The 27,275-nt window shown below is 42.9% G+C and overlaps 1 protein-coding gene across 11 annotated transcripts in view; it reads right to left on the bottom strand.

Annotated features, from left to right (window-relative positions):
* The window catches only part of FAT3 (FAT atypical cadherin 3), a 416,215-nt gene that overhangs the window by 333,715 nt on the left and 55,225 nt on the right, over window positions 1-27,275 (bottom strand). The window contains exon 1 of one of the 11 annotated variants that reach the window (XM_080376581.1): window positions 12,778-27,275. This exon is cut by the window's right edge and continues 38,526 nt beyond it. The exons of the other annotated variants lie outside the window; for them this stretch is intronic. The gene's annotated coding sequence lies outside the window, so the exon portion shown is untranslated. The remainder of the gene's footprint in view (window positions 1-12,777) is intronic. 11 annotated transcript variants of the gene reach the window in all.

Genomic DNA, 27,275 nt, shown 5'->3' with positions numbered 1-27,275 from the left:
CTCATGTAAGTGGAACCCACATTGCAGACATTGTGTGGGAAATAAGAAGACGGAGTCAGCTTTACACCAGACAAAGTTACTACAGAAAACCAAACATTTCCTTTCCAGTCCATGTGTTAAGGCCCAGTGTCTGCAAGGAAGAAGCTTTCCACCAAAGCTGCCCTTGGACTGCTATCTGCATTAGAAATACCTGAATCCATGCAAGGTGCCAAATCCAATTATTTTGAATGGGATATTCCAACTTGATATTTTTGGCGCGCACAAAGGAGTGCTGGTGGTGCTCAGACAGACAGATCTGCCTTGACTGAACAGAAGAACCTCTGGTACCGCCTGTGGTACCACCTCCACCAGGCACCCACACCCCAGTGCGCAGCCACCAAGGGAAAGCCACAGCCATGAAAGTCTTCTGCACGCTGAAACTCCCACCGCATTCAAACAAGTTACCCTTACTGATACCATGCGTGCTTCTGCCTCCCTCCAATGGTTGGCTCATGCACAGATATTTGAGATGATAACCACTTTTTAGCTAACCACACATTAACTCAAACCGCTACAGCTTCAACTTTCCAACTCAGCCAGTTCAGTCGACGCAGCTGGGAGTCCCTCAAAGCCTGTTGCGTGTTTGGAAAGGTTCAACTTTACAGGCACAACCCAATTAAAAGCTCCACAGAGCAGAGATCACTATTTAAAGCTGAACTGTTTGGTTTTGTTTATTTATAGTAAAACCATTAATTGCTAATCACATATTTGTTTGCTGGAAAACCAACGCTCCAAAATAAACACTAAGTTTAAAGATCATTCCCAGAACACTGAACGGTATCAGGAACAGTGCTAAAAATGTAAATCAGAAACATCAAAACACATCAGGACTTCAGCTGGAGGAACAAACAACCCATTATTTCTTTGCCAGAAAAGAGGTTACCCATAAGCCGCCAGTTGCCCACACAGTCCAGCAGTTATTTATGTCGTGGAGAATAACAGACTCTGCGGCACAGTATCTGCTGAAAATATCTTCATGTCAATCAGCATATTCTAGATTAAATGAGGTATCTCTTAATACAGAGTTTCAATAATCACCTTGGAAAAATGTCTTTAAAATATTTGGCATTTAGAGGCAGAACCTCAAAAAGAGTATTGTTTCATTTATGAGCCTGTTTCATACATCAAAATCATACAAAAGTAAGAATAAAAAAGTTGGGGGGGGGGGGTTTAGCCCTCTTCACTGACACAGCTCCATGTTTTCCTTAGGAGAAGCATGTCCCCTCAGATATCTTCAGGAGCCCTGCATGGAAAACTAGGAAAAATGGCCTTCCAGAGCTACGACCTGCCCTTTCTCCATGCAAGGTATTTTAAAAAAGCACAGCAGCCCAGGCTGCACGGAAAGCCTCACCACCAGCCACGCTGGGAAGCAGTAGCAGCTCCACAGCAGGCTGCTATCTGCCTCCTGAAATCCTTACGGGTACAAGACTTTGCTGAAGCACCTACATTCACTGGCTGTCAGAAAAGTTTGTACTGCAAAGTGCCTACACCTTGCCCTGACAGCATTGCCCTCAAGTTCCCTGATTTCCATGCATATTTTAATGCCAGGTAAGTGCACACACTCAGCCCATCTCCAAATGAGGGAACAGGCACAACAGCTCAAGCTCCTTCCTCCAGGCTACATAGGACAACCCTGTACTCCAGCTGCCAGCTCCAGCTGCCTTTCTACGGTGCCCTCTGTACCTGCGTGATTTAGGGCTGGAAGGTTTCCCTACAGAGCAATGCTCACCAGCATTACTAGCCTAAATTTCTAGAATGGAGGGTCATACTGTTATGTTTCTCACCATCACTGCAGTGGCTACCATTCAAAACTCATCATTTATTCATAGGTCAGGAGTTTGGGTTCAGTCTTCAAAATTACACCTACACCTCGGAAAGTTAACTGAAGACACCACTCATGAAATAGAGACCAGTAAGGCCGGGGTAATAATAATAACAATGATAACAACAACAACAGTGTCATGACTCCATTATGTTGCTGAAAATGGCAGCCACTAGGAAGAACAGCCACATCTCTTAATGCCTCCCCCATCTCCATTTGTTCTTCTGGAGTCAGGAGCATCTGCAGCCCAAGGTCAAGTTGCAAAGCATGTACTCTCAAGTATTGGACAGAAAGCAAATGTCACATGCACACCAAATACTGGTTGGGATAAATCACCTAAATCCACAATACAAGGTCAGGCCTGGTCCCTCTGACCATGCATTCATCATGTCTCCCTCACTGACGCCAGTTTGCTGCCAGCCTCTTTAGTCTGAACCTCTCCCTGCCTGCTGGGAGCCCACACTGTGGTGGTACCACACCAACTCCCCAGCAGATAAATCTTCCTAATGGAAGCCACCCCATCCCTTACTTTGACAAGCAGAGAAGATGTCAGAAAGGTGGATGGTGGACACCTCACATCACACGACACTGCACATTCAACTTAGTGCTCACCAGTAAATGGGGCAGGTCACATGTCCCCAAGCTGCTGATCCATGTTCCCAAAACACAGCCAGTCCCTGGCTCTACATCTTCTCTTCATGCACCAGGAGGGGAGAAGAGGTGCTGGTAACCCTGTATCACCCCACCAGTTCCCTCAAAACCCAGGCATGGCTGTGCCAAGCTGCTCTGCTGCTCCTGCCTCGTGCAAAAAGTGCCACGCCAGTGCACAGCCCCCAGGGTCTGCCCTAGGCAAAGGCATGTGGATGTTCCCTTTCAGAGTATTCTGCAGAAGCAAACTCACACCCCATGCCTCCCTGGCACCTGCTCACTGTTTTCCTACCTTTTCGCGTCTGACAAGAGATGACTAAAGCTTCTCAGCTGAAATAAAAAGGATTCCAGCCTAAATAATAACTCTTAGCTCATGCCCAGTGAGGCTCATTGCATGCAGAATTTAAAACTCAATTGAAAATGAAGTTTCACTTAGCAAAGCACTACTTGCATACTACACACTGGTTGGAAGTCAGCTGCCATTTCAGTCTGACCCCTGCAAATCTCCAGGAAGGTAAAAAAAATAATAAATAATTAAAAAAGCTGTGTCAGAGATCATCAAGTCAAAGATTAACGTCATCAGGAATAACTTTGCCTGATGTGAAGCTGCACTGTCTGTTCCCTCTGTATTTTTAACATGAAAGTATATAGAGAAAAAAAAAGGTAAGAGTTATAAAATAGCACTATTACAAATTCATACAGAAAGGAGGAAAAAAAAAAAAGTAGGCCTCTTTTGTGAAACTATTATGGATAAGGAGAAAATGTCTGTGGATATAATATACTTCCATACCACTTCCATAAGAAAAGGCTCTCAATAGCTTTTGGCATATAAAAGTCACTATGAGGACTGCAATAAAACTGAGGATACTGTAAAAGAGCTCTCTCACATGCATCCCTGGAATTTATGTTCAAATGCTATTGTACTAAATTCTGTATTCTGTGGCTTTTGGAAAAATGATTTTATTTTATTAAATGAGCTATACAATATATTGTTTCTCTAAAGAAAAAGTATCAGTAGAAAGGTAGTTCTTTTAACACTGGGGAAAAAAAAAAAAGGTTTGAACTTAAAAAACGCTTTCAGTAAGTGAAATGCTTCTAGTGTGAATGGGGCTGTATACACACATGTACAGCCCACTTCATCATGCCCAGCTGTCCTCATACCTCACGGAACTTACACAGCCTGTGACAGTTACTGTCATTTAAGAGTCAAAATCCTTGATGTTGCGTTTCTAGGGGGTACCCAAAGGTCTAATGAGGTCTCAAAGAACACAAAGGCATTAATTTTTTTTGATGTGCAAAAATACTGCTCCCAAACAGGCACGGACAGGCATTCCCCAAGTACGTATAAACGCATCCTTTGCAGCAAACAGAACAAGCAGACGTGCTGCGCACCAAGGAGGTAGCACACACAGAGCTGCACACTCCCGTACAGGATCAGCACTGGGCCACAATGTGTGGTGCATCACCGCACACCGCTGTGCGAGCCCAGGCATCACAGCCTGACACTCCTTCAGCTTCCTCAACAGAGCTGCAGACACTTCCCACAACTAAACCAAATTACACCCAGGCACAATCATTTCATGCCACAGCTTGCTGATCACTTTACTGCAGGATAAGCCACCGTGGCCACCAAAGCAGCTGTCCTGGGCTCACACACACACCCTCCCCCCCCTTTTTTTTTTTTTTCTTTTTTCCTTTTGTTCTATTTTTTGTTGATTTGTTCTCACTGGGGATTGAGCTGCCCTACTGCAAATATGCCTGTGAACAAAAGGGAGGGAGGGAGATGTGAACGGGTGCCTGGGGTAGGCAGGAGGGATCCTTTCCATGTCCATGGCAGCTCAAACTGTTTGTCAAACAACAGCCGGAGTTGAGGCAACCAAGATGGTGTGTAAAGAGCAGAAAGTACCTTCGAGAAACATACTGAACATTATCAAAATACCCAAGTCTTAAATAGACACATGAAGTATTTAAATGCTTTCACACCCATAACAAATTTTGTTTACTGCCCAGCATTTAAACAGCTTTTTCTTTACTATTGTAAGATTGTTCCCAAACAGTGTGAATTTGATGTTGCAATGAATAGTAGCACTTCAACTCCTATTTACAATCCATTCAGCAACATAATTCCACAAATAGCATGCAGGATTCCCACACTTTATGAAATAAAACCTGTTCTTGGCTCAAAAGAAGTTGCGTAAATTAGCTGACAAAAATCACTTCCTTTTGTTTTTCCTCTCTGATACAGAAAATCAAAGGAAAAAGAGAACCACTAACCAAGTAATACGAAAAACTTTATTAAAACCATTAGAACCACCAAGCATTGTTAACAGCCCTCACGTAATTATATGCAAAATGCTCAGTATCCAAGGAAACAGCGTAGTAATGAAGTTGGAGACTACTGTATAAATACACCTTCTAAATCACCACAACGAATGTCTGTTCCAAAGGGACTGGCCAGTTTATTAGTGTATGACACTCTGACCAGTTAGACATGGTACAGCTTAAAAACAAAAAGCTAACAAGCTACTTTTGCATAAAGAACCCTTTTGTCTGCTGTGTATGAGCAGCCCCGTCTTAGCATCTAGTTAGAGAGTTCCTCTGCAGAGTTGCAGATTTCTCTAAGCCCGTATTCACCTTCATTGAGTTGTTCAGAAATCTGTAATGATGGACACGAATTAAACGACGTAACCAGCAACAAATGAAGCAGAGATGCTGTCCTTTGCTCCAACCTCTCAGCAAACTGAAATGTGCAATAGGAGAAATTCTGAAACTCTGCTCTTCTCCAGAGTCCACTGGTCTGAAATCCATTTCATTAGCACCAATGCACTAACACAAACTGATTTATGCCCCCATTATTAAAATTAATTTAAAAATGAATACTTATGCTCCAATACCAACAGCTCATTCTCAGGGATGTTTCCTAGGAAGACAGGCAGGTCTACGGTAAGGAAGCCAATGCAAAATTAACTCCTGCTTTTTGGTGTTAGCACTTATATCATCATGCCAGATCCCTAGTGTTTAGGCTCAGTTTCAGCAAGCATTCATTTATTCTCCCGATTCCTGTGGCAGTTTATTCCGCAACAGCCACTGAATATAAAGCAGCTCCAGCCAGGTTCAACATTGCCATCACTTTGTGGATGAACTTTGGAATTCCTCCCTTCTAGTATGTGTGACAGCTTTATAGAAGCACATACCTCAACATCCCTGCTTCTTCCATCGGATGCCCCTGTAATCTTTCTCTGTGACCTTTACATTCCCTTTGGCTCATTCTTTTCCATGACTGTAACACCCTTTATGTAAGCAGATAGCCTCAGCTACACACAGTATTTCCAGCGTGGCCTCAGGCAGAGATAGCCAAGTGCTACAATAACTTGACTGCCAGCTCCTGCCCGGTGGCACATACAGTCATACAACTCTGTCCATTTTTTTAATGCTCTTAGGCACTGTGCTGATTTGGTAAAAAAGGCTCCGTTGTCTTCACGCTGCCTCCTCTTTTGTGCCTTGTCTCTTTGGTTTTCACAAACTTTACTCCTTCCCTGCTGTAACCCTCACTGCCTCTGAATGCAGATCCAAAGGTGACTTGCCTGCCTTTCTCTTCCCAGGCACACTGCTTTGGGGGGGTCTAGCATCATTGAAATAACAGTCACATCTTCAGTGAATTCTGTTCCTTTTCTTACACCTCTCCTCTTCCAGAGCAGCATAGGGCTGATCCTCATTTCTCATTGCCACAAACAGCTTCATCTCACAAACCACCTTGCTGCTTTATCTCGTGGTTTCTCCTCTCTAGCTCTGAAACTCACTTTTATACACTACAATAACTGATCTTGCCCAATTAACCTTTTTAGCTGGCTCCCATACCCAAGACATTTTCTTAAAAGGCTACCAGAAATGAGGGCCCTAGCTTTCTCTTACTAGTTCTTTTATCTCTCTCTTTGTCAATATATCCCAGTTGTACAGCATGCCCTAATGGCAATTTGTGGATTGTATCAATATACCTGCAAACCTGGTCTATAGTATCATTATTATCTGATGCTTCCCTAGGTCTCTCTTTAGACTTCTGTCTTTAAAGCCTCTCTATAATTTCATAAATGAGTTACCAGAGTGGCTAAAACCTTTATTTTCTAAAGCCATTGTCTTGTAGTCTTGTACCTGAAGCATTTGTGCACTCAAAGCAGTTAAACAAGTGAACTTGCTCATTCCCGCTCCATTTTATTGTACTACCAGCTCATCCACTTCACCAGCACTGCTGGTTGTTTTTTTTTTCTTTTGCTTGCAACCAACAGTGACCACTGTTGCAATAATCTTGAGAGTATCAATCCTCTCTCAAAAGCCACATCAGAGATTGAATTACTGGAAACGCTGCACCAATGAAGTCAAAACCCAGCAATGGTCAAAACCTGTCAGCATTGTGACAGCTTGCACACTTTAGTCAGACACTTTCTGCTTAATGCAAAATGCTACATTAAAAAAGGGGAGATTTAGATCAGATATTAGGAAGAAATTATTTACTGCGAGGGTGGTGAGGCACTGGAGCCAATTGCCAAGAGACATTGTGGATGCACCATCCTTGCAAATGCTCAAGGCCAGGCTGGATGGGGCTTTCAGCAGCCTGGGCTGGTGGAAGGTCCCTGCCCATGGCAGGGGGTTGGAACCAGATGATCTTTAAGGTCCTTTCCAACCCAAACCATTCTATGATTCCCTGATACTTAAAAATTAAGATTCCAATCAAAGCTGCTTAATTCAGAAAACACAAATCTGAAAGGATAAGAGAACATTTCCATTACCTTCCAAGGTGCTGCTGCTTATGCAGACTCACCAAGAACATACCAGCAAGGAAACTTTGAGGAGATCTGAACTAATCTGATCTCTAAAAGGCAAGTGCTGGATGTAAAACTGCAAATATTAACTGCCTCCACAAAGTGCATCTCCAAAAGTGCAGCTCTCCCAGCCAAGTCACCAGCAGCCTCATTTCCAGAGGTACTAGGCACCTGTTCACTACCATGGGAAAGTTGAGCACTTCACCTCTCTGTTTTAGCTTACTTATTGTGGTTCATGCTTATTTGCCTGCTGTGAATGTCGTGAGGTTTAATTAGTTTTGGTCTGTAAAACACATTGAGATCCCACGGAAAAGCTGTATATGCATTCACAGTAGGATCCCGGCAAGATAATTTTCTTGGCATCCCCAGAGTAATGAGCATGAGCAGCCAGAGGACAACTCCAAAGACGAGGTGCTCTAAGCACTAAGCTGTCTGCAATCCCGATCTGTATCTGGAGGATCAAAAGTTTCAGGAGCAACACACGCTGAAACTGATGTGGGAGTTAACAGAAGTTTTAAAGAAGAGTGCTGGCAAAAACATTCTCATCGGCATCTTCCAGCAAAAATAAAGAAAGTAAAAAAAAAAAAAAAAACAAACCAAAACCAAAAAAACCAAGTCTACCTTAAAATGGAAATAATGGGGGGGAGGAATGGAAATCAACAACACTAACAACTAACATAAGCACCATATGGGTTTTTTAAATATCCCAAACAGCTTAAAGTTGCCCAGACTTCTGTATTCATTAATTGCTCAGGACACAGATTTATTTATTTATGGCTCAGAAAAGAATTCCCAGCTCGGAGGCTTTCCAAAGAACAACCCTCCCCAGTTCTGCACGGCCACCTCAGCCAACTCGCCCTGCCGTTTCTTATTCTGATGCTAATGCAGTTCAAACAACCCAGCCCTGCATATTTTATCTATGCAATAAGCCTGTCTTTAGGTCACTTAGTTGTGTCAGTTTAAATCACAACATTCCCATAGCGACAAATCTGATCATTTTATTTACTTCTGGAGACAGAGGAGGGAGAAGAAAAAAGTTCCTTATAAAAATGCTTTTTTTGTTTGTGGTGCCTAATTGAAGGCCCACTGAAATCTGCTTGAATTTAAACAGCAGTTGAACCTTGAGAAACAATACATTTTAATTACAACTTACACAGCTACCTTCAAGACAGGATACCATGAAAATACCTGACCATGCATAGGCGTATCATATTATATAATTTTATATATTCTTAGGTCTTATCCAAAGCCTGCTGTAATAAAGGCTGAGATCCCATTGATCTCTGTGGGCTTCAGATCTCTCTCTTCTGTAAAATAAGCCTGGATTCTGCTACTCCAGCTTTCACAAGCATCCGCACGGGGATATTCACAGGGTTTCTCACAAGAGGGAAAAGTCATGAAGTTGAAGCCATCCATGAAAGGTACTGGATTTATTCCAGATGTGGAACTGTTTTTAATTAATTTGGAAGCATTTGAAGTATTTGCTCATTAAATATGCTTTGCATTTCACACATGCATGTAAGTGAGTAAGAAAACCCACAACTGAAGCCAAAATCACAACGTCTTATTAAAAAGACTCTGACACCACTTTTAGCAAAATTAGGCTCAAATGACGACAAGAGAGTTACAGCACTGCCGTAACATACCACGCCAATATCCAAAGCACACGGTTCCTGCACTGCCCACCCCCAGGAAATGTCGCCATGACCTCAAGGACGCCCTGGTTGGGAATTCTCCCACCTCAACTCCACACAGCCCTGCGCCTCTCTGCACAGGATACTTCCCGGTGTCCTCATCCCCATTACCCAGGGCAAGACTTTTAAGTTCAAGATACCTGCCCTCTAGAGAAGGATGAAACAACTTATATTAAATCCATGCACCAAACCATCATTACCAGCAAAAAATTTGCCTATGATTATACCGAAGATGATTCAAGTGGCCAAGAAGGGAGGAAAGATACTTCAACTTTTGAGGTTGCGAGCCAATGCCTACCAGCCACCTGTCACCCGTCAACTTCAATTAAAGCCATCTATGAGTGCATCGCAGTCACCTACAGATGTGAGAAGCAAACAAAACCTTATGCCCTCCTGCTTTTGTGAAGCTCACAGCAAAAAGCTCCACTGCAGAGACACAAGAGTGAATTCGCACACCTGCACCAAGGCTGTGCCTACTCCTACTCAAGCCAAACATGGGGGAAGCTGTGCACAGCAACAGTCAGGCAGGTCCACAGGCAGAAACCCACAGACCCTCCATTGCAGAGGAAGCGTAGAGACGTTATGCTATATCTAAATTTGTAACGGGATCTCATTCACCCAAGAAGAGTGGCGTTCCTTGAGGATGAGTACCCCTACCAGCCCATGCTGTGCCCCACACAACCGCCGCCAGATGCTTGTTAGGTCGATTAAAGCTGTAGAGAAGCATAGCCTTACAAGGCTTTTCAACTTAGCCCTGAGAGTCAGGAAGATAGTTTGTTAAAATGTTTCTTTGCAGTGCACCGTAATATGCAGAATTGTTAGTGGGAAGGCGTCTTCACCCAGCAGAAGTAGCAGCAAATGATGCCTGGACTGGATCATTATACTGTTTACGTGTTAGAGACCTATTTCATCCACAACCTTGGTGTGCACTGCTTTTGTGTGTGTGTGTGTGTGTGGTGGAGGCATCTCTCAACAGCCTCTTAGTTCAAGAGGGCTTTGTTTTATAAAATGCGTTCCAGCTTTGCAGGCAGGATAAGTGCACTCTGTAACTGTCCCCTTAGCTGTGACACAGTCCGTTTTTTGGCATTTTGCAAGACTGATTTGTAGGGCGCGCTTTGGTTTCTTTCACAGGTATATCTGTGTTGTGACTTCTTAGCAGCTAGTTCTCTGCATAGAAATACGCATCTTAAGGGTGTTCATTTCTCATGCTTTGAAATGATCAGTGGCTGAGACAGTTGAGCCACCTCATTTTATAGTATCGCTTTACCTTGGATGTTTCATTGCTTATTTGTATAACTAGGAACGCCACCAAATGCGTAACTCGTTTAAAAAGAGCCTAACGATGCAAAGTGTGGAGGAAATGTCCTGCCTGCAGGCGCGAGGTTCGGTCGGCGCTGCCCAGGGCACACGCCGGTGCCGCCACGGCCGCAGCCGGCGCTCCGAGGCACCAGCACCCGCCGACCGCGGCTCTCGCCTCCCCTCTAGCGGCCGAGCCGCCCCGCCCGCCCGCCCGCAGCTGCTGCGGCGCTGCCAGCGGCGCCGGGCCCCAGCGCGTCCCCCGGCACAGCCACCGCCAGCCGCGCTGCCGCCTCGCCCGGCTCGGTGCCACGGCCAGGCAGCGCGGCGCCGCACAGGGGAAAGGCACAGAAACGTGCACATCTGGGCGAAAGCTGAGCTCTTCTGCTTCCACGGGAGACGAGACTCCCGGCTTTGGCAAGGCGAGCAAAATCACCGTTCGGTATGAAGACCCACAGCTAAGTTCAGAACACGATTATTTAATTTTATGATTTCCCAGAGACCCAAAAGATCAGGTATTTGGTGACTAGGAAACGCTCAAACTTTTCCCGCCCAAAGGCTACGTCTCATATCGGACAACAATGGTTTTGTCACCAAGGGTCAAAATTAATTCTAGTGATCACCAGATAAGTCAGTCTCTCAATGATCTCTAATCAATTTTATCAAGCACTACCACAGTGTGTGTGATGCTCTCCTGCTCAAAACCAGCATACAAACATTAAAAAAAAAAATCCCAAACTGCACATTTCTTCACAAGTCTTCCCCCCCCAAAAAAAAAAAAAAACAAGCAGGAACATTCAAGTTTCTTTCCTTTGGTTGCCAGTGCTAAAATATGCTAACAGCATTAAGGCAAGGGACGACTTGCAGAGCTCGCAATCTGTATTCAGCATAATTAGCAGATGCCAATTTAACTTATTACTGCTTCTTCCTTTCTATATTATAAAAAGGATGTCAATGAAAACCTGTTATCTAAATGACTGTTTTCTCAGTACTGATATAAAGCAACAATCATGAGAAAATAGAGTCACAGAGCATGTGTTAGGAAATATCTGATTTTGAAATGACATTACAAACAGCTACAGTAAAGAAAGAAATTAATGCCTGCAGACAGGACTTTTCCTCCACACTTTGCATCGTTAGGCTCTTTTTAAACGAGTTACGCATTTGGTGGCGTTCCTAGTTATACAAATAAGCAATGAAACATCCAAGGTAAAGCGATACTATAAAATGAGGTGGCTCAACTGTCTCAGCCACTGATCATTTCAAAGCATGAGAAACGAACACCCTTAAGATGCGTATTTCTATGCAGAGAACTAGCTGCTAAGAAGTCACAACACAGATATACCTGTGAAAGAAACCAAAGCGCGCCCTACAAATCAGTCTTGCAAAATGCCAAAAAACGGACTGTGTCACAGCTAAGGGGACAGTTACAGAGTGCACTTATCCTGCCTGCAAAGCTGGAACGCATTTTATAAAACAAAGCCCTCTTGAACTAAGAGGCTGTTGAGAGATGCCTCCACCACACACACACACACACACAAAAGCAGTGCACACCAAGGTTGTGGATGAAATAGGTCTCTAACACGTAAACAGTATAATGATCCAGTCCAGGCATCATTTGCTGCTACTTCTGCTGGGTGAAGACGCCTTCCCACTAACAATTCTGCATATTACAGTGCACTGCAAAGAAACATTTTAACAAACTATCTTCCTGACTCTCAGGGCTAAGTTGAAAAGCCTTGTAAGGCTATGCTTCTCTACAGCTTTAATCGATTTCAGTATAACTTCATTTGTTATGCCTAACAGACAGTGTAAACTTCACCCTTCCCAAGAATTAAGAAAAAAATAACATTGCATACTCTTCCATAAGCAGCGTATGTAAAGCACAAAAGAGAACTGCTGCACACATACCCGCAATTAAATTGGTCTCTGTGGAAACTAATAACTTTCCACAGTATGCACTGTAATCCAAGTAATAATTTTAAACAGGCATAAGCTGCAGTGTGCTGAACTAAGGCATTCTTACCTTGCAAAGAGTGCTTGAAGACGTTTAGTTACAGTAAGAGGAGAACGTGCATGTTGCCAAGTATTTCCCATGTAAAGGGGATATGCTTTACCCCACACATGCGCACGCACACACAAACTGGGTGCGTGTGCTTCCTAGGTAGAGAAAGAGGACCAGAAAAGATAAGCAGCTGCGATAACGCCCCAGCTTTACGTCTCAATCAATAGAAAGTAAGGCTGAAGGAACCATTTGAGATAAAAAGGGAAATAACTCCAAGAAACAAGATTTTTTTTTCCTCTTCTGGACGTCAAGAGCTTTGCTTGGGTGACTTACAATACCTTAACACAAAATCTTCATAGCCCACCTCCCTCCTGAGCCAGTTAGTTTCACATGTCAAATGACACTGCACAAACAATGCACAAAGACTTTAACAAAAAATATTAAAGAATCCCTTACCTTTTAGTCAGAATAAGTGACAGATAACAGGCATGAGAAACTCAGTTGGCACAGTTGCTGTACATATTTCTCTGCGGACTTCTCGTTAGTGGTCCCAAAAGCACTGAACATAAAAAAACTCCAGCCTGCCTGCTTCATTCTTCAGCAACAGAGATACATGCTGTCACGGTAACGCAAAAAAGCAAAAAGAACTACAGATCTTAGTTTTTAAAGCCTTTGTGCTTATCGAGAAATAAAAGAAGGAGTGGGGAAAAGAAGGAACAGAGCAAACACTTTTTGAAAGAGAAATCTGGTCTTGGCTGTAGAAGTAACCACAGCACAGAATCATTCAGTTTGAATTTCCCTGTTTGCAAGCTCCTTGGGAAAAAACACAAAAAAAATCCGTCTTTAGGGAAAAAAATCAAATGCATGGATGGGGGGAAGGGAGAGGAGGAGGGTACTGCTCCTATGTGACATACATATGGAATGAGCATTAGAACAATGCTGACAGGACAGCTAAGCAACTGCACTCTGGGGCAGCAGTTTTCAAAGCAGAGCTTTTGCAGCTTTGCAGGAAGAAAACAATAAAAAAAAAAAAAGCCCTCTGCAAAGGGGGGTCGGGGGGGGGGGGATAGAAAAAGGAAAGAAAAATAATAGAAGAGAAAGGAGCTGTTAATTCAAGAACTACCAGACTAAAAAAAGAAATGAGTTCCCTAATTTCTGAAAGGGGGGGGGGGGGGGGGGCGGGTGGGAAACGCCGCGACTGCTTTCCAGCGATGCAAGCAGAAGCCTTGATGTCTAGTGCACTTACATTTTATGCGGCGCACAGTGGGTCCCCTCCTCCCTGCCTGCCTGCCTGCCTCCTTCCTCCCCTCCCTCCCTCCCTCCGCCCTCCCTGCCTAGGAAGCTCTCCCTCTCAGGGGACAAGAATTCCAGTGGACCCAATTAACACTGTACTTTGCTGGCTCCTTGGTATGATCGATATTAAATAAGCTGAGTTTTAGCAGCACTGAAAAATAAAGCAGACGTGTAATGCGTGGCTGATGGAGACTGCATTTATTTCCCCCTACTTCCCTACTCCCCCAGTCTCGAAGCGATCCAAGGCAGCAGAAAAAAAATATTTTAAAAGCGTGTGCCAGCACCAGCGATACAAGCTGCATCAGATATTTGTTAGAAACTTGATGGAAGCCGAACATCGGCTGCTCATTTTACTAGCTTCGGCAGTACTTTATTAAAGTGGATTTACAAATCAATGGAAGGAATCCAAAGGTTCACAAACAGGCTCTTTCATCAGGTCCGCTGCCTGACCGTACAGGAAGTTTGCTGAAGGGGTCTGGGAGCTGTTTCACCAGCACGCTTGTTTTCAATGGACTCCCAACAACATGACTTGTTTGGTTTGGTGAAAGAAACGCAGTGACAGGTTCACTGCTTTAAGGGAATGCAGCCTAGTGTGTTTACTGCTTCATTCCCGCAGCACGTGCGACAAGGCATCCTACAAATTGCAAATTATTTTCATTTGAAGGGGGAAGTGGTTGGGAGGCAGTAACCTTCTTTGGTCCTGTTTTCCCTGATCTATCAATCACAGACTGCCATGTAAAAACAATCTACTACAGGCTCTCTCTATAGAGGAAAAGCAATTACTAGCATTAACTCTTGCCGTTGCAAATTAATACAATACAGTCCACAACCAATGGAGTCTGCCTGCAAGCCATTAATCTAAGAATAAATGGGTGGTTTGCTTAAATCAAACTGGTCTGAAATTCACAGGTTAAGACCTCCCCTTCCCCCTTCCAAATTTTTATGTGTGTTTGCAAAACTCAGTGGAAAGACAAGAAAGCCATATTTATTTGCTGGGGCCAGTACAATTCCAAGCTAACAACATCCATCAGTGAACCTGCCTACAAATACAGGATTTCGCCACCAGTAGCGGCTTTTCCTTTTTTGTTTCTGGGGTGGCCATAATCTTCAAACCAAACCCAATAAATGGCACTGAGCAATATCCTTGATTGAACAGCTGGGTTGACCAGTGACTTGAATCCATCTTGTTAAATTAATGTGAGATTGCATTTCCATACAAATATGATCAATTAAAAATACTCGTAAAACCATGCTACCAAAGGCAGTGAAGAGTTAAATTAATTAACTCAAGAAGCCTCCAATTAAATAACATGAAGGTTTCATTTCCTCCCTAAGTAAGGGAGGAAAAAACCCAACAGCAGAACAAAATACCATTAGTTAGTGGCTACTATTAGTAACTCCAAATGCCATGCTGTTTGCCATTAATTCTTTACAATGCCTAGTAACATCCTTCAGAGTTAGATAAATGTGGGGTATGCGGATATCCCAAGCAGCGGTCAACCATCCCAACAGATATTCCAAACCAATGGTTTATTTACACAGGAAGATCCAAAAGAGTACAGGTATATTGCCTATGCACATGAAATCCATGTTTCTTGAGCTACAATAATTCCAGGCTCCCACACTCGTGCACTTTATGTGTACTGACTTCACAAATATAATCTAGCTGACTTTTTTTGGTGCAAGAACAGTCCGGGAAGAAGCACCCCTGAGGCACACGGCACTAAGCAGGGCAATGCTGGACTGTAATCTGAATGAGAGGAAAACACAAGAACATTCATAGGAAATCACGAAAAATAATGCAGATCTTTATGCTTTATAGTCATTATTGACCCAGCACTGTAGTACGGCAAACATAGTGGACTTCAAAGGAGATAGAGTGAAAATACCAACCAAAAATGTCCAGAGTCTGCAAAATTACAACCCCTTCCAGTCCCCGGCTATAAATTAGGGGGCAATATAAATTGGCTAAAGAGTCTCTGGAAGCGTCCTCAACCTTGTACAGAGAGCTTCTCTTTGCAAGGGGACTTGGCAAATAAATGCTTTGGGACCTCACCTGAGTGAAAGAACACATGCATTCCATCTGCTACAGAAAATGCACCCACCTTCCATGAAAGTATGAGACATGAAGCCAAGCCTCAGCCAGGATAGCTGAGGAAAATCTTGCGAAAAAGGGGAATACCCTCAAAGGGCACCCAGCAATGGCCCTCCTCCCTGCAGCTACAGTCCTGAACTGTTGATGACTTCAAGCCTCATCTGACAAAAGGCAGGGGAAACCTACCCTAGCAATCAAATTATTTACACAGAAAAACATTGTAATAAGGATATAATCCACTGAATATATCCAGGCTGAAGAGGTCCAGGGGGTAGCTGCATTTTGGGAAAGGTTGAGGTTTACAGCTGCAGAGGGGATCGTAAGTGCTCTTGGAACCCATAAATGATCCATCAGTCGATCTGTCATCTCAACACTCCTAGGCACTAGGAAAGTCTTTATTATCCCCATTTTAGAGATGATGATTTGAACACTGAAAGCCTAAACTGCCTCCCCAAGGAGATGCAAGGAGTGCTGGAGAATAGCACGGAACTGATTCCAGGCTTTTCAAGTCCCTTAAATGCGAAGACTGTTCTTGTTTCAAACACAAGCAACTGAATCTGACATATTTTGAAAGTCAAGCTATTTGTTCCTTAAAAAAAAATAAAATCATCATCATTGTAGTCTACTCTTAAGTATGAATCAAAGCACAGTTCACAGTATGTAAGGAGCTCCCATCCTGCTTAAGACAGCTGCATGTGTATAGACTGGCAAGTTTTATTCCAAATAAACCCCCCGTAATTTACATTATTTTACTAGAAAATAACTTCAATATCATTCCACAATTAGAACTGCGGTCCCGGTTTTGTAGGACATTTCAAGCCACTGAGGAACTGCATGAAAGGACACCTCACAGGCGTGGGGAAAAAAATGAATAGAAAATATTTCTCAAAATAAGGAAGTATATGCCAGTACCAGACCATGTTATCCACTAACATCCAGGTAAAGGAATAATTTTTGAGTGCCACAGGGAAGGTCCTTGTCCCTAGCTGCCAAGAGAACAACCCTTGCTGATGCTGAAGGAAGGGAAAGAGGGAAGTGTTGCTGCCCTGACCTGGGCAAGAGGCTCCTACAAAGGGTCTCCCATACACAAGACACTGGTGAGCTGCCTGTGCTGCCTAGAGGTCCTGCTCTCCCATGGCAGCCCTTGCACACCCTGCCTGATGCAAACGGTCCTCAGAGATCAACATCACTCAACACACAGGCCCACCAGCGCTGCCACCATCAGAGCTGGTGCCCTGATGATACCAAAAACACAATCCACAGAACAGCACATTTTTAGCTTAATATAATTTGGAGGAAGAACGTATGCTTGAGTTGTTCTCAGAATTCGCTTTATGCACATGAAAGCAAACTCTACAGAAGCTGTGAAAAGTACCTAACAGAAGCCCAAGCTAGAAAGGTGTATTGAAGAAAAAGAGCTGCTACCAGAAGACAAAGAATTCAGTATTTAGTCCTCGAGGACAGCAATTAACGACTGCTAATGGGGCAGTACTCTATGACCCAGAGAAAAAAGCCATGAAGATTCTTCTGTTTTCTCCTTCAAAAACTACATTGGGAGGTGTCACCATTTACAACACTCTTTGGAGAACTATAATCTATCTGGGTGCTCCCCAAGAACCTATGACTGAAACTGCAAATATGGGAGATTATCTATGTAAAGATACATGGTGTAACACAATTTGTAAGAGTTAATCCACTTTATTACAGGCATCATCAAGTCTGTTCATTATCTAAACCTTCCAATTCAACTGTTCTCAGTCTACAGCCTTTGACACTATTTAAAGTTGCTTACATTTTCTTTCTAATTTACTCATTTTTATTATTAAAAGGCAAATAAATATGTAGAGTTTTCTTTCTTCCTTCATATAGTACAATTAAGTACTAGAAATTACATAAGAAAAACATTTAACTAAATAAGCTCTGGCTTCAGAACATCGATACTTAAAAAGCAGAAACAATGATGCACACGTGGTTATGTGGTCTTTGTCCAAGAATATGAAAAAATGTCTGTGGATGTTTTAAATATTTAGCAAATGAAGGGGGTGAATATCAGGTTGCAGAGCTCCGGATTACACACTTTCAAGGGATGATGATTCGTGTTAATCTCCATCAGCAGGGTTGGAGGTTTGCTTTGTTCTTTTTGATTTCTAATTACATTTTAGTAGCAGAATAAACAGAAAGAACACATAAAGAAAGCCAGAAACAAAAAATAAAAGAAACCCAACCTTTTAAGGCATTCAACATCAGAGAAGGCTAGTCAGCCAGCTACGTTTTACAGCTGCACAATAAACCATGGTGAGGTTCAGCTGACTAATGCTCTGCACCATTATGTAGTGAGTACCAAAGACAAAAGGGCAATTCCCTATTTGAAAATTGGGTTTCAGTAATGTGCAGCCGCCAGTCTGCGGGGGCAGGTGATTACCTCCATGGCGGCATCCATCACGGAGGCCCAGCAAACCCAACCCACTGCATCCACTTCCATGCCCCAGCTCTCCAGGAGGTGTCCGCACCCCCCAGCTAGGCACAAAGGGCTCGCTGCACTCTACGCAAAGCAGCCCTACTCCCAAGGCAGTCCTGAGCCAGGTGAACTGTGATTTGGGAAACCTCCTTTAAACCTTCATGCTGCTAACAAAGGTGAGGTCAGCAGAAGGGAGTTTTGTGGCATGAAACCAGATCCTGGCAGGATTTTGCATGTGCACGACGAAGTGCACAGGCCAGCAGGCACATGAGATCCCTCCAGCCACCAACACCCATATATTGTTCCTGAAACTTTCCTCAGGTCCTGACATCTTTTTAGGGTGCCTGATATTCACCGCTAACCACAAAGGCACTTTACTTCAACTGACCAAATAATCTTGCTGGATCTAATTTTCACTTCTTTCAACTCCTTAGTCAGTGGGTACAAACCAGACCCTCCTGAAAAAGGTACTGTGAAATAAGACAGAGCACAAACTTAAAAAGCAATAGCTATTTCTCACCGTTCCCACCAGAGACGCTCTTGCTCTGTACTAGCAAGGTGTTGATGCTGTACCCAAAATTTGACTGCAGCACAGATAAGCAAACCTAAACTAATTTTAAACTAGACTGAACAACATTGCTGCTCATATCAGTGAAGTTACAAGTATCAGCACAGACCACATTAATCTAATCAGGATCCAGGCTGACCACTGACCATATCATAATAAAGCATCTGTTAACCATGGCTTCATGGCAGCCACCAACCACCCAGGCAAGCTTGGTTAAAGCTAACTGGGACACTTTTCAACTTTTCACACTTCTGACTGTAGCATTAGAAACACCTGTAATTTACCTGGGAGGAAGCAGCTCCTTCCAGAATGAAGTGGGGGGAAGGGGGGGAGAGGAGAAAAAAAAGATGTAAAATTCCTATCACTTGACTTTAAGTGCTTGGTTGTGGTTCCCAAGGCAGCAGCAGGTAGTGCAGGATGGCTCCCAGGGCATCTGCCTGGCCCCGTTCAGTGCATGGCCAGCCTGGGACAACACTGCTGCCAGCTTGACACAGCCCATCTTATAATGTGTTTGGGTTCCATGAAATACGTCCCACCCTTACCTCTGATCCTGCTCACACCGAACACTACCGCAGGACAGCTCTTCTGAAACAGTTTTTCTATACAACACCTCTGATCGCTTCTCCCAGTGCAGACTGAGTTCCTGTGCTTCAGTTCCTCCTCTACAGCAAGGAAACTTTCCCCCACTGCTCCGGCTTGGCAAGCTTAGGGATGAAGCTGGCTCAAAGGAAGAGAGAGCCTTGTATCATAATACACCGCCAAAAGAGCCCCCATGTTGGTCAGGACATACCAGCAACTGTCTACTGGAAAACCAACAATATGGGCCCAGAGAGCAAGAAGGGAAAATAAGTATAAATAAAAGCATTACAAGTACCTAAGTAAATTGCCATGTAGTAGCCTGTGATTCCACAGGGAAAAACACAGCTTATATGATGATCTGGCTCCACAGCTAATTTTGGTTAGCGATATGTCACGCTTTTCTATAGGCTATTGGCATACAACATGGAATATATTTTAAGTGTCACTTTGCTTGAATAAATACCTCCAACATATGCTAATAACAGTTTAAATGTAAAACCCTGCCACATCACAGCTGCTCACATCTATTACTTTTGAAGACAGCAAGTAACTGCTAAGCATCGTTCTTCAGAAATGGAGAGAGAATGTGGGAAAAGAGATGGATGGATTTGGCAAGAGATTGCAAATGCCTAGGATTTCTGTCTCCCGCTCACTGCAAGCTTGCATACTTTACTCCTTCTCCAGTTTTATTTTAGCAGCAACTTTTCTGAGCATCTTTTGCAATTCAGCCCAACCCAGCACAAAGTGTGTTGGCACATCCCACCACTCCAACCCTGTCACTGTGGTCAAGCGGTCCAAATCCTCATCACGTATTTTCAGAATATATATTGCATCAAAGTAGTCAAAAGCACTCCCTGTTATTTGGGGACAACTCCCCCGACAGTCGTCTTCTGGTAAAATATAACTTGCAGGGGGTCTTCAGGCACACCAGGAGGGGATCACTGCTGAGCTCAACTTCCCATTTTAGGGGTACCCCTGAAGGTCAAGCTGTAGCTCAAATATATTACTCCCAGACTAAATACGCAAAATGACAGTTCTCTTCTCCAAAGCCTTGTTTTCCACTGGTTTGGTAATGCTTTGCTCACCAAAGCTCTTCCCCTCCCCTCAAATATTTCATATTCTACGATTTGCCTATACAGGCCTCAGTTATCCCTTAGAGAGGAAGGAAGAAAAAATAAACTACTCTGAAATACCATATATTTCTAACAGGTTTCCAGCATTGCCAGACTGATGGGCCCACTATTAAGAGAGGGTGGATTAGTGTAATTGCCTTACAGTTTTGACAGTTTCTGTCATCTTCAGAACAGATGTTCTATCAGTTCTGCCCGATTTGTTAAATGCTATCGACAATTCCGTTCAGTTTGGGGAGGACTCCTGAAGTGAACTGCATGGGTCTTTAAAGAGATTTGTGCTAAGCACTACTCCTTCAAAGGCTGCAAGGCTGGTTGCCATGGCTGATGGAAGTTAAACCTGGTAGGGCTGTTGTCTTTATCAAAGCCAAGCACTGGCTGTGGGAACAAGCCCTGAAGGCTGTCGATGCTCCACAAAAGCAACTTCAGGGCTAAAGGTCCTGGCAAAGGGAGCTGGAAGGCAGCAGGTGAAAAAATGTAGCAGCCTGTTAGAAAAAGGCAGCTGGGGTGGTCTGATCTTGGTAGATTGGTAGGAGTGAGGAATTTCCCAGTAAGAGGGGAAAACAGTAAGGAATTAGGTGTCCCCTTCCAAATTAATTTCAAAGGAGACAGGGTTCTAACTTTGGCATAGAAATAGATAGGTATCAGCTCCCCAGTAATTCTGGGACTAAACAGCTTCAAATCCCACAGGCAGGGAGGGCAGTAACTCAGCAGGTACAATTTACTTCTCAAGGCAACCCTCAGCCAACAACCTGGAGGACCTCCATACTGTTGGTTTACTAGCTCCAGCAAAGATGTAAAATTGAGGCCCAGGAGAATCTATTATCCTTAGACAATCCCATGTTACGGTTATAAGAAGAGATGAAGATTTAAAGCTTCACCCATCTACCTAGCACATCTTCAATTCCCTAAGCCAACACAAGGAAGTCGGGAGAAGAACAGGGGTGGCTAAATTTATGTTGCCCTTGTCACATCTTGTGAAAGGTGGTTACTGTTGTCCCAAACCATTCTGAACCCAACCTTCCTCAAAAAGTGGAATGGTCAAGAGCATGGCTGGGACTCTGTCCACTTCAGGACAGCCCCAATGGACAGACCAAGGAGCAGCACTATCTCCACCGTGTGTGCCATGGCTCAAGCACGCTATGGCTCAATGGTCTTTACTCCAAAACTCAGGTTGGGGGCCTTTAGCTTATACACTGCTATTACAGTCCAAACCAAACCAAAAAAATGAGGGCAGAAAATGACAAAGTAATGGGATAACATACAGCATATCTGTGAGGTTCATGTTGTAGCAAAGAATGGAAACCAGAGATCAGGGTTCACCATACAGAAAGCACCAACTTCAGTTTAATTGTTACTAAACTACATGCTACGTGAATAATTGGTTTTATGGATGTTCCTGGCAGAGACAGAGGGGAACCCATCCTCTCAAGGCAGCTAAGTGCTTGACTTCTGTGTATTTTTATGTGTTTGTCAAACACTTAGACACTACAGGCACTTAGAATCCTTTAAATAAATAAAATGCATTGCGTTAGTTCAGCGCAAAAGGCACTGTATCAATGCATGTTAACTACTATCAACGGAAATTATAACAGGATATGGGCATAAGTGCAGCCAAAAGAAAAGCTTAATAGAAGTAGGGCAGAAGGGATAGAGGGGAGGGAAACATAAGGGTGACAGAACGCCAGTCTGAAAGAAATCAGAACAGTAGATCTGAGAATAGCTCAGATAATCAGATAGAGAGGGAGAAAAAGCATCTCCCATTTTACTACAATTGGGCCAGCTTACATTTCATTACAGGGAATCCAGGATAGGCAATTGTGTAATCAACAGCCAGACGGCTTTACTCATTTATAATTAATTCAGAGTACTTTGAAAGTGAGCTTAGAAAATAGCCAAGTGCTTCCCTTGAAGGAAACCTCTTACAATGCTTCTACAGGGCACCACAAGCAAAGCAGAAGTTGTTCAGCTGAAGACAAAAGGTTTTCTCCTGACATAAATGAATAAAGTGTTACCACAGGCAGTGAAGCAGAGGATGTGGACCATCCTGAAGGAAGACTTTCATTCAAAAGCTGTGATTTTACAGCAGGAAACATCATTCTGGGCTGTTTTGCACCATTTTAAGGGTTGAGAAAAGTCTCAGTATGTTACGGACTGAGATGCAAACTATAAACTATTCAGTCTTATATTTATTGTACATAGACAACTGCTCCCTCAGAGGCAAGCAGGATTTTTGGCTCCAGAATCACAACTCGCACTTCCATCTACTCACAGCACTTGCCAGAAGAGTGGGCGTTAAAACCCAGTACTGCTGCAGTGCCCCCCATACAGACCTCCACCTTCCCCAGCCACCGCGCTGTGAACCACACTGACAGCAGAGCCCCGCGTCCTGGCACCGCTCGTTTGTTCGGATCTTCAGGTATCCTGTGCCCACACAAATAATTCAGAAAGTTAAACGCCGCCTTCCATTTTACATAGTTACTAATTTATCTACACTTAGCTTTTCATCTGTAATTCACATTGACATTAATGGAGAGACAAATATGTGTGTAACAGAACAGAGACAGACCAAAATAAATGAGAAAAAATGTGGTCACCAGAAACCAATTATACATTCAAAACTGCATAGTGGAAACCACCCCAGTGTTGAAATCAAGTGAGGAGGAAAATGTACCAAAAACACACTTGGACTGGGAGAAGAAGGGGGGTGCAGGGACGAACTTGCTAGCACATACAATCAGTCTCAGCCTCATGGAAAAGAATATAAATATTTAGACACGAACAGACCTCTTAAAATACAGTTGCAGAGTCTGCTGGCACATGGACAAACATACAATAAGCCCACCAATGTGGAGACACAAATCAGGTAAATCAGACATGAAATTGGCAGGCAACATGTGCAAGATGCATTTTGTAAAGGCAAAAACGTGTTCCCCACCAAATACGAAGATGAATTTTCCACGACAATCTGAAGCTGCACTGTAAAAGAAATAAACATTAAATATTTAAGGCTCTTCACCTAAATGCTATCACTTGAAGCACATTGGTTTTTTCTTCCACCAGCATTCTTCTCCCTACAACAACAAAAATGATGGCTTTAAAGAGAAATACTTGAACAGTTGTGCTGCTTTGAAAGCTGAACATCTTCCCAGACAGTCCTGAAAGAGTTAACTGCTTCAGTGCTCAGATATTCTCCTTCCCATGTCTCACGATAAGTACTAGAAGATTTATGTGCAATGAATTTCCAATTACTGATCTGCACCAGCTGGGCTGTCAATCAGCCTGCCTATACAGTGCACGTCTTCACCTCCCCATGTTCTCCTTGCACACAGAGGCTCCTTCTCCCCCCACAAGCACACACAAAAGCATGTAATTCCCACATTCCTATCAACTGGAGTAGGTTAAATGTTGCTTTGGACTCTTCTTGCTCCTCCAGTCTAAGACAGACATTATTTTCTCACCATGGCATCCAGGAGAACAATTTCAGCGATGACTCTGAGACATCAAAGAGTACTTTAAAAGTAGAGTGACATTTCCTCCAAGGCTTTATCTATTGCCAGTCACTGGCAGAGAATGGAGGGTATGAGGGAAATCACGGAGGGAAGCCTTAGGATCAAGACACAAAAGTCTCCTACACTGGTACACAAGGTCCAGCTAAAAGGATTAAAGAGAAGAAAAAACTCACTGCATTATGGAAGTCTTTAATTGTGATTTTGCCCAGGTAAACTAGTACAAAGTTGTCAGACAACTAGATATGGTAACTTTAGGATCTCCAGAAAGCTCCTCAGATTCACCTAAAAGGTATTATCTCACAATAAGTATTAAATTCCTTCACAGATGTCTCAGAGTTTTAGCTCAGTATACATAAAGAGTTCATGAAAACAGGTGTCCTGCTCGAGGTCATCATCCACCCCACTTTGACGGATTATCATTTATTTCTTTAATACTTGAAGTTGCTTTTAGCACCACTACACATCCTTCACTTCATTTCTCAGCCACATGACTAAGGGAAACACTGAATCAATAAACCTTTGCAGAGCAACTCTAAGCAATATAACCAGTGATTAAATCTTGTTTTCAATGTAGAATTTAGCCTGAAGAAACATAATTAAAAAAAACCTAACCACAAAGCTCAAAATAAATATTTTCTTCTCCTGTTTTCTAAGATTCCACTAAGCCATACCCCTGAAATAATAATAATAAAAAAAAGAAACCACAGACATGGCATCATCCTTGAGACTTTGCCTGTTACAACATGATATTACCCCAGGCTGTTGTTTTTGCACCTGCATTTCACTTCCTAACCTGGGTTAGGGAGAAGATGATTCTTGAAAGGTTAATTAGCAGCTATGTAAACAGCAAATCCTTGCTACCTATGCGAGTGAATGCGTTTTACTGCAAAGACCGAGCATCTCACTAAGGGCAGGGCTTTGAGATAGGACACCCCGCCGGATTCTTCAGTGGGCCCATAAGTTTTTGTTCCTGTAGAGGCCTTACCAAAGCTCTCTGGAAATTTTCATCCAGGCTCAACTGCCTATAAATAGAGAGCTGCAGCCCCCGGGGGCCGTGTGGCTCTGTGCTGGTGTGCTCCCAGTTGCTAAGGAGATGGCAGAGCGAAGGCTTGTCAACTGCGTGGGGGAACAGAGAGGAAAGCGGCACCACTCCAGGGTTTGGCCAAGAGCCAGGGAGGTATCCTCCTGCGGGTATCCTCTGGATCAGAGGAAAAATAAGAAGAAGAAAGAAAAAGGATGGAGATTCCCTCTCAGCCTGACAGAGGCCAGATGCTGGCAATGTCAGGGCAAGCATTCCTATCGACAGACTCCTTGAATCTTAAACCATCAACCATCTGGGTTCTTGCAGTATCCCTGTTTCCTGAATCCAGACCTGGGTTCTTTATCTCAGAGGAAAGTAATTATAGCCTATATTACACAACACCACCCAAAAGGAAAAGAATTTTTTTTTTAATCCTTTCATTCACTTCTATGTAGACTTGTAAACAAGACTGATACAGAAAAAGTCAAGCTTTGAATTGTAGCACAGGATCAAACTACCTGAAGGAACTGAGACTAGGACGGCCCCTCATACACAATCTTTTTCAGATCTGAACCAATTAATTTATCTTTGGCTAGTGAATGCCTGAATGGAGATGGGAGTCTGGCTCAAGATACGGGAGGAAAACAAGGTTCATCCTGAATTACAGTTACATGTAGATACTACCGTCCCTTTCAGCAGGTTAAGTTACATCTCTAAATAGATGACAACTCACATCACTCTGATGGTAGCAGACATCAGCAAGAGTGCATGCACACCCTGAGAAGAGGAGGTTTTACATTTCTAGCATGAATGGAGATAAGATTTTACAGGCATAAATATATAAGGCTTGCTTAAAGTTTATGCAGAAGCTACTTTGCAATTGCTCCTGGTGGACTGGGAAACCACCTGAAGATAAAGCCAATTATAAGAAAAACTCTGGAGTAGTTTCTTAGAAAAAAAAAAAAAACAAAAAACAACTCAGAAAAACACCAACAAAAAAAGGTGTAGGAATTTCTCAAAAGAAACAAGCAAATACAGAAAGAGCCAAGGTTGTTCCTGCAAATGCAGCAGAAATGCTCCATGGCGTTAGCCATGGTTCCTCACACAGATCACTTGGTTGTGATAGAAAATTAAATGCTTTTGTTTTCCAAGACTGATCCACAGCTGAAATGATACGTCTTAGCAGAACAAAGGCAGTATCTCTTGCCAACAGTGTCTAAGCTCCTCTCTCACTGAAAAAAACAAAGACTTAGCAGAAAAAGGTGTATTTTATTCTGCGGCCACCGCTGTTCCAAGCCACAGAAGTATCAAAGTGTGTCTGACAGTTGCTCATTACTAAGCAGGTGAAAGCAAAAACAACTTTTTTTCTTTTCCCCAAGACAGCAATGAAACCACATTAAAAATAGTTGAAATAAAAAGCACGTAGAGCAGCCGAATGATTTGAACTTTTACTGTCTTCCATCTTTTACAGACGCTAATGCTAACACTAACTCACTAGCGACAAATCAACGGAAAGAGAAGGAACATATGATCACGGCTTATTTCCCAGTGTATGTATTTCTTAATATAGAAAAGTTTATGATAGATCTGCCACCATCTGATCTTGATTGTTGTAAAACCAGTCATTCTGCCTTCATCTGCCAAAAGAGTTTGAGAATTACTGGGGATATTTTTGGCATCCTTAAGCACACAGAAGCACTGAGGCATATTCCCAGAGGATAACTGAAAGTTTCTTAATAATTTCCATCTATTAGATGCCACTTTTGCACATTGAGGATTGTCCAGTGTGATTTCAAGTTAATTAAGGATGATGAAAGTGGTGAAAGAGTCTTCAGGTCTTATTGTTGTTACTGTATTTCTTTTTCCCCCACATAAGTTTTGATTAAAAAAATCAGAAATCTGACCTTCTATCTACGCAATTTTATGACATAATACATCCACTGAAGACAACTTACAACAAAGATCTGAGAAAATATTCTTTGGTCATAAATTTAACCCTTAACTGGGGGAGGGGGCATCAAACATCCCCCCTCACATATAATAACAGAGCAAGAAACAGTGGTAAGAGTTCTTATTCAATGACACACACTAGCTTTTAAAGACCTAACTTCACATTGTGATTTCTGAAAAAAAAAAAAAAAAAAAAAAAAAAAAAAGTATTTCTACCCTGGTTCAGCCACGTTCCCTATAAAAAAAACCCAGGAAATTAGAAGCACGATGGAGCCAATATAATTCAAGAAAAAGGTTGAATACAAATTATTCTTATGAGGAATTTTATTATGGCCAAGAGGCAATGGC

Source organism: Falco punctatus (assembly GCF_963210335.1).
Source record: "Falco punctatus genome assembly, chromosome: 2".
Lineage (NCBI taxonomy): Eukaryota > Metazoa > Chordata > Aves > Falconiformes > Falconidae > Falco > Falco punctatus.
Note: the sequence above shows the minus strand (reverse complement) of the source record. Positions and strands in the feature narration are given on the sequence as shown.